Source organism: Nilaparvata lugens, chromosome 8, assembly GCF_014356525.2.
Source record: "Nilaparvata lugens isolate BPH chromosome 8, ASM1435652v1, whole genome shotgun sequence".
NCBI classification, from domain to species: Eukaryota; Metazoa; Arthropoda; class Insecta; order Hemiptera; family Delphacidae; genus Nilaparvata; species Nilaparvata lugens.
The window spans coordinates 52841337-52850026 of NC_052511.1; the positions used below are offsets into that span (position 1 = coordinate 52841337).

Genomic DNA, 8690 nt, shown 5'->3' on the forward strand with positions numbered 1-8690 from the left:
TTATCAGTCAATGCTACTATATGAGACTTATATAGCTGCTCATTTCTCTGTTAAAAAGCCTTGAAACTATTTGGAAGAGACCGCAACTCCAATCATTTTTGTTACTAACAAACTAGAATAGACCTACCTACTGTATACTAGAATTTGCAAATGTGAGCCTGTAATTAAGCACAATCGATAACAGTCACATAGGCTATATAGATCATGTTATACCGTAGGTAATTTAATATCATTTACAATAGTCCAGTCACTATATAAATTGGTGTTTGCAGTATTTATATTGTAATACAGTATATATTTGTCAATATTGAATTGTAACTTTTGACATAATGCTCAGATTCCATCGTACTACACTTCATTCTTCTCGGCTCGTCAAGGCGGTCCAATATCATGCATCAATATCATTTGACCGAATTCGGTCGAAAAAATTAAAATTTATTGCTGAGAAATTTAAGTCCATATTTCAATACATAAAAAATGGACAATTTCTACATTCAAAGCTGCATATCTTATGAAATAGTTCTGATAAAATTTCTAAATCTAGTGGGAATGTGAAACTTTTTCCCCTTTTCCCACTCCAATAAATAATACTTTCGATTCCAATACCATTTGAGAGTTATACCGGTAGTACGAAGATTTAAAAAAATACATTTTTTCGTGATTTTACTGTTAATCAAGAAAACTTTCTAAAACGAGTCTGATACATCATAGAAACTCAAGATTAATTCCAAATTGTAGATAAATTAATCCTCTACGACCTCAGTTGCCTAATTCCATCTTGAATCACCTTTCCCTATCATAGCTAGAGCTGCCAAAACCGTTAATATGAGAAAAATATCTACAATTTCCTATTTTTTTTCAACAATCGAATCATACTTCACGAACATATTTTTCCATAAAACGTTTATAGAAAATGAAATACAAGATTCTATTATACATTTCAAAATCAATTAATTTTTTTATAATAACGGGTTACCGAGATACATATAATAGCTTTGAATATTGGCCATTTTTTGTGTATTGGAATATGCGGGCTTAAGTACACTCAACAATAGATTTTCCATTTTCGACCGAATTTGATCTATGATGCATGATTTTGAACCGCCTTGACGAGCCGAGTAGAATGAAGTGTTGTACGATGAAATGTGAGCATATTGTGTCAAAAGTTATAAGTGTTTGAAAATTTGATCCTTGAGGTCTCCTTAGTCCTTATGCGCGCATCTCCTCTAGGAAATACTGAAATGAAGTGCATCTAACAGGTGATTCTCGAAGAACATAATCTCATAAGCTTATATCATTGTGCGAAATATCAATGTGAGGACAAAGTAGTTGGTGATGATGGTTGAAGCTGAAAATTAGGTGTTTTTCACAATTCAAGGAGCATTGTTATCAGGTGTACCTGAAAATCTATAGTGATAGAGCGCTCTACCTGATCTCAGATTGTACAGCACAAAAATACGCCCACAGGGATCTTGAATTACCTATGGTAAAAAATAGGTATACATCTAAATGGTAACAATCGGAAGATATTGTTTAGTCTGAGCGCAAATGTCATTCCGTGGTCATTTTTGAGTACCAGCCGTGGAAGATGTCTCAATTTCCTCGTTAGATCTAGCATACTAAGGATCGTGATGATGATAAGTAGAAATCACAGGCAAACATCTCGAAAACAAGATGGCCGCCAAAATATTTAGGGTTTTGCTATGTAGCTTGCATTTAAATAACCGTTCAAGATATTCAACCGTTTTTTGAACGAAAATATTTTAATAATCTTCCTCTACAAATTTTGTTTCATAAAATTTCCTTCTAAAACGTAGGCGTGTAGAAAAACGCACCAGAAATCATGCAGAGTTTTCTTTTGAGGGCGCTGGATGGAGAACACATATTTGTTGACGTACAACACATCAAGATGTGTTGTAAGTATAAAAACATATCGTTTTAAAGCTGAAGAAACGATCTAAATTTCATAGATTAAAAATTTCTTTGTATTTCTTGCACAAAAAAGTTATATAGGCCTAATGAAAATAAATTAAAAAAAACGTTTTTGGCCTTATGAAGGTCATTTCAAATATTTTTTGTCAAAAAACGGTTGAATATTTTAAACGGTTATTCAAATAAAAGCGATATAGCAAAACCCTAAACATTTTGGCGGCCATCTTGTTTTTGAGGTGTTTGCATGTGATTTCGACTTATCATCATCATCATCACGATCCTTATTATGCTAGATCTAACGAAGAAATTATTGAGGCATCTTCCGTGTCTGTTACTCAAAAAAGACCGTGAGTGCCTTTTTCATGACATTTGCGCCTGGACTAGTTGATCAATAACTGAAATTCATCAGAATTGATTTTTTCTTTAAATTTCACTCATTTTTGAAAAATCATTACTCTGTATTTATTGGAGATAAAGAGTTCCGAATGATCTCATTTTATCCAGAATTTTATAATCTAAAAGGCGAGAGCAAATTTTTCTTTCCGATCACTGGATTTGGCAGAAATAGCTGGAAACTGGAAAATGAACCGAAAATACGAGGTTTTTGGGCCACTCTGTATCTTGCAAAAGAAAATTTTGCATGAAGAAATTGGTTCTGGACTTCTCTCATGTATCCAAATAATATATTGAGAAATCAGAACTGCAATATAAATTGCAAACACGCCACCTTTTTTATATTAACTGGACTATAATAATGGATTCTCGCAAGCGTGTTTTATTATTAAAAAATTAAAAAAATGGATTTATGTCTCTAAAGTTTAAATAGATTAATCTGGTTTTTACAGATTTGGATGAAAAGCACACACCTAATGCGCAGATACATCAATCTGCTAAGATACGACACTGGCAGCCCACTTCCCTTCATAATGGGATTAATCACAGCTCTCCTAGTACTCTCAAATCTATCAATGGTTTTCGTCAACGAAGCCGACAACTTCGAAAAATGTTTCCTAGCCATGAAAGACATCCTCACAGTTCTCACAATGTTCTCCTGTATTATAAAACGGTTTCTCAACCCAGAAGACAGTATGCGAATGAGTAACTAATAGAGGAAGAGTATCTGATCGATAATGGTTCACAGTTTGATTTGAGAGGAGCAAAAAAATGGAAGAAGATAAAAAAGCACTACGATGAGAAAAGGAATAATTTGCAATCTTCGAGTCAGACCATAATCGCCTTGATTTATGTCGCGTTTTCGGGGTTTGTTGTGAGGTACTTATTTCTGGAACTTTTGGGAGCCAGCCTGGAAGACGATCCAAGAGGCTCTCCTACTCCTTTGGTATCTTTCATTCCTCCTGACATAGAGGGAAACTCTTTTGTGATCTACATCTTCGTTTTACACAGTTTTCTCATAGTTTTTCTCGCTCTGGAAGCGTTCAGTGGATATGTTTCACTTTTGCTAGGCGTAAATAAAAATATGACAGATTTGAGACGATCTACATACTTTTTGAGGAAATTGGGAAGGATTATCCAGGTTTTGGTGAGAGTGGTAGAATTGAATAGGAAAAAACAAATGAAATGAGTGATGTTGATATGGAGAGACTCCGCAAAGATTTCAGGCTAATAGTGCAGTACCACCAGAACCTTAATCGGTAATAGTATTCAATTTATCTATCTATCTACTGTAATAGATATTTCGTAATATTATCAACTATTTACTTATTTCACTATATTTTTTTGAACTTATGCGTTATAGTGGAGGTGATGGTGGTGGGTCAATTAATGACGTGCCCCCACTACGAAATACTGAAATAAATGTTTCCAACGGTTGATTCTCATAGAAAAAAGGCCGCGTGAGATGATTTCAGCCGAAATATGTATTTTTGGTTAGGAAGGCCTTGAAAAGGTATTATAATGAAAATTTGTATTTTGGCTGTAGGACATGATTTTTAGTTTGGGTATATCCACCCTCCCACCACTACTAAATTCGAAATTTCTAAGGTATCCTGTTCATAATGAATTGTTCTTTCACGTGATGTGTGATTTTTATCTATACTAGGAAAATATCCATCTTGTATAGGGTAGAAGTGGTAAATTTGCAAATTTTGAAACCCTTAAAAAATACCCATTTTTTGAAAATTTGTAGCTCTGGAACCAAAAATGGTAGAATCCTGCGCGACTACTCAATTTATTGGAAATCTTATTCTCTTCAATTTTGTCGGGGAAGATTTTTCTTGAGAAACTCAAGGTTCACGAGATAAAATGGGAAAATTGGAAAAAGTCCGAAATTTTGGGGTTTTTTGGGGGTTTTGGGGGTTTTTGGGGGTGAAGCTGCCCTCTGGCGTGTCAGCAAATTTCAGATTCGAATTCAGCGCCTCAAAATACATAGCCTCGAGAAAAACTCTTTCGGGGCTGTTTGACTGGACTAACATGATAGTAATGAAATTTCTAATTTGTTCAATTCTTATTTTCTAAATTTTCAGGACCCTCAAGGACTGTGCAATGATCTCTGGATATGGGATATTGATGACGAGTTTGCTAATTGCTATTGATACTTGCTTCAATATCTATTTGATGTTGCAGGTGAATAATATGTATTAGAAATACTTTAGTAGTGAGATTCGCGTTAAATAGTCAGCACCACAGCACCTGATCTATAAATAGATATATAAATATATATAAATAGACCCCTCCGCCCGGAAGATTGTGTATCGTAACCTATATGTTATAAAAACTTCACTGTATAGAAGTATAATTTTATAAAATGTAGTAGCAAAAACTACTGCTTCACCATGAGATTGGGCCTAGTCTTTTTTGCTATTACTTACATGAGATAAGGCTTATTCTATGTGTTAATGAGTGTTCAAATTGAATCATCGATAGCGGTACCCTGATATGATTTATAATTCAAGCTTGTAAATTACTTGGACTGCCAAACTAGCTTGAAAACGAATAAAAAACATACCTAGTTTAAGCGTAATATGTGCTGTGTGTGTGTGTGTGGTGTGTGTGTGTGTGTTTGTGTGTGTGTGTGTGTGTGTGTGTGTGTGTGTGTGTGTGTTTGTGTGTGTGTGTGCGCGCGTGTGTGTGTGTGTGTCTGTGAACACAATAACTCCATTCCTAATTAACCGATTGACTTGAAATTTCAAACTTAAGGTGCTTATACCATGAGGACCCGACAATAAGAAATTCAATAAAATTCAATTCAAGATGGCGGAAAAATGGCGGATAATTACTAAAAAAACTATGTTTTTCACGATTTTCTCAAAAACGGCTCTAACGATTTTCTTCAAATTTATACCATGGATAGCTATTTATAAGCCCTATCAACTGACATGAGTCTCATTTCTGGGAAAATTGCAGGAGCTGCGTAATATTCTCGAGAAAAATGACGGATAATTACTAAAAAACCATGTTTTTTACGGTTTTCTCTAAAACGGCTCTAACGATTTTCTTCAAATTTATACCATGGATAGCTATTTATAAGCCCTATCAACTGACATGAGTCTGATTTCTGGGAAAATTGCAGGAGCTGCGTAATATTCTCGAGAAAAATGGCGGATAATTACCAAAAAACCATGTTTTTCACGGTTTTCTCGAAAACGGCTCTAACGATTTTCTTCAAATTTATACCATGGATAGCTATTCATAAGCCCTAACAACTGACATTAGTCTTATTTCTGGGAAAATTTCAGGAGCTCCGTAATATTCTTGAGAAAAATAGCGGATAATTACTAAAAAACCATGTTTTTCACGATTTTCTCAAAAATAACTTGACCGATTTTTCTCAAATTCATACCCTGTATAGTTATTTATCAGCTCTATCAACTGGCATGAGTCTCCTTCTGGGAAACCAATGGGGGGGCCCACCCATGCTTGAGAAATGGACTTAGTAACCTCCTCCTTGTGCATGAGGTAGGTAGCGCAGTTCATAAAAAGAACACATAGTCGAGATATTTCATCTGTAGAACAGCTGTTTTGACGACTTTAAAAAAGTGACGACTGAAAAAAATTATCGAATTTCACAATTTAAACAAAGGAGAAAGTACTCTGAAAACAATTATATATACACATATACAGAAGTCTGATCGTAGTTTCAAATATGAGCAAGGAAAGTTGTGTGAGTGTACCACACCAGATTTTTTTTCAGGCAAATAATCCAAAGATTGTCATGAATTATGCTGCATCATGTTTCTGCAACAATATACTGATGCTCCTCTGCTACTACAGTGGTCAACGCATTTCTAACCAGGTGATTACTTTGTCTTGCTTGTTATTTTTTCTTTTTCATTGACAAATATAGAACGATAACTTTGAATTTAGAAACTTCCAGATGAACATAGGCTAATATAAACTGATTCATAAAAATAAACAAATTGGTTCAAATTAGAGTTGAAAAGGTTTTCCTCTTGCCATATCACAATAATAACATCAGCAATTTTCAATGCAATCTGCCGAAAATAAATCAGCAAACTGCGTCCTTAAAGTTTTTTGGGGAGGGGGTTCAAAAACAATTTTTTGGAGGGTCCAGAATAAGGTCATCAGTGTTGAAAATAGCAGCTGAAGATCTTTTTCTGCGAGAGTGCCTTATAATTTGTGGGACAGCTAGAACCAAGTTTGAGATATTTAGGAGAGGGGTGCGTCCTTGCCCGTCTTGAGGGTGATAAGGTTCAGATCATCAATAAGTGACCAGATTTGGGTTAATTGAACGAGCTTTGGGCGAGTTCTCACTTTTGACTTAGCTGAAGGCTAAAGTCGTTGTCCGTCTGTATAATATACAGTTATTGTAGAACATATTATGTTCTACAATAACTTTAGAAAGAATCGATCAAACATCTTCAAATTTTGACACGTATTCTTTGAACCTTTTTACAGGTCAAGTTGTTGGACAACAAAATTGACTCACTCCTTCGAAATTTTTCAGGATATAAAAATAAATTTGAAAGTGCATGAGAAAATTTTTTTATGATTTATTATTTAGTCAGCTGGTGAATTCATTGCATGCAATTACCAGTTTTTCCATTCATTCATAACAGCAGCTGAAGCTTTTTGAGAGCTATCACACGCGCTGACAGATTTTACCAACATACAGTTTACAATTTTTACATCAAGAAAATGATACGGGTTGATGTATCAATGTGCAGTTTTCGCCATTTATTTTTTCTTGGAACTCTGTATCGAAATCATGTATCACATGACCACCTTCTCATTTAAAAAAATGAATTGGGATTCATATGATGATCAAAGATGTTGAAGGGACAGAGTAATATTATTTCATTTCAAATAGGATCCTCAATGAAACCTACTGTCGAATTATTCTTGTAACAGAAATATTTTGCTGTTTTCATAATTTCCATCAACTCTGTACAATTTATAGTTGCTGGTTTCAAACATTACAATACAACAGTTCTTGAGCGAGTTCTCCAACCCAGGGGGTCACTAGTAATAAATTATTATAAACAGTTTTGAAACTAGCAGCATTCCACAGTGCTTCTCATTCAACAGATGCTGACAGTTGATGATGATGATGATGATGATGGAAGATGAGATGGATTCAAAATTAAAAGAAAATAGAAGAAATATAGAAATAGTATCATTGATACTTCATATGAATAATGATCATGAATAATTTTGTATTTTGTTGTGAATATTTGCGTTAATTTGTTGCAGAATGAAATACTGCGTAGATTTCTTGCAAATCTTCCCTGGATGGATAAGCCGCAATGGTTCAAGCAGAGTATGCTTATAATGATGGCCAGAGCCACTGTCGACATTGAAATCAATCCTTATGGAGTTTTTGTACTCAACCTCACCTCCTACAAAGATGTCAGTAATAAAGTATATATTATATAAACATTACATCACAGTCAATCCCATAATAGGCGTTTTTGCGCTGGCGGCTTACGAGTCGGCAGTACAGGAAGGTCTCCGATTGACTGATTTATCAGCTGATTCCCGAACGCCAACCCAATCAGCTGATAATCATCCAATCGGAGACATTCCTGCCCTGCCGACTCGTCCGCCGGCAGTAAAAAATGCCTGAAAAACGTTTTATGTGTCTTGGCCCTAAGGCGGCCCATGTTCTCGTACGGGCGCTAATGCCGCGGCGTTTTAGCGTCGCAATGACACTTTCATAGTGCGCGCCAACAACGCTGTATACATTTTCAGCGTTGCCAACGCCGCGGCATTAGCGCTCGTATAACATGCGCCTAAAGACCGTAAAACGCGACTTTATTGCTTACTCAAAAGCGAGTCGCGTTATAAGGTCTTAATATATGAATCGATATATTCTTGATTAGATCCTTAAACTGATTTGCATTTTTTTACAGTTGATGAAAGCTGCTTTCTCATTGGAAATATTTTGTACAGGAGGAAGAAAATGGACTAATCTTGACAAAAATTTGAATATTATTGTAATAACATAGTTTTTTTCAGTCATATGCCTGTCTTTGTTATTTGCCTCATTGATTTCCTGTATGCTAAAATAGTCTTCCACATAGGCCTAATACACTGAATGTAAAATGAATGAATGTTTCTTTAATAATCACTTTAACATTAACATTCACTAAATGTTTTCTTTAGTATTCAGATTATTAAAATTGAAGTTCCAGATCAGGTAAATAATTCTCTATTATCTTATTGAGATCAGAAAGTGCAGGAAAGACTTTATCGGAATCACCTTTCATATCTCTTTAGGACTGCCGATTAGAATTTATTTAATAACTTTAAATGATGAACGACTTTCTGAAGCTTAATAT

At 34.9% G+C, this 8690-nt stretch overlaps 1 pseudogene; it reads left to right on the forward strand.

The window, feature by feature from the left end:
• Positions 1-3510: 3510 nt before the first annotated feature.
• LOC120352875 overlaps positions 3511-8690 on the forward strand; it is a 17228-nt pseudogene continuing 12048 nt past the window's right edge.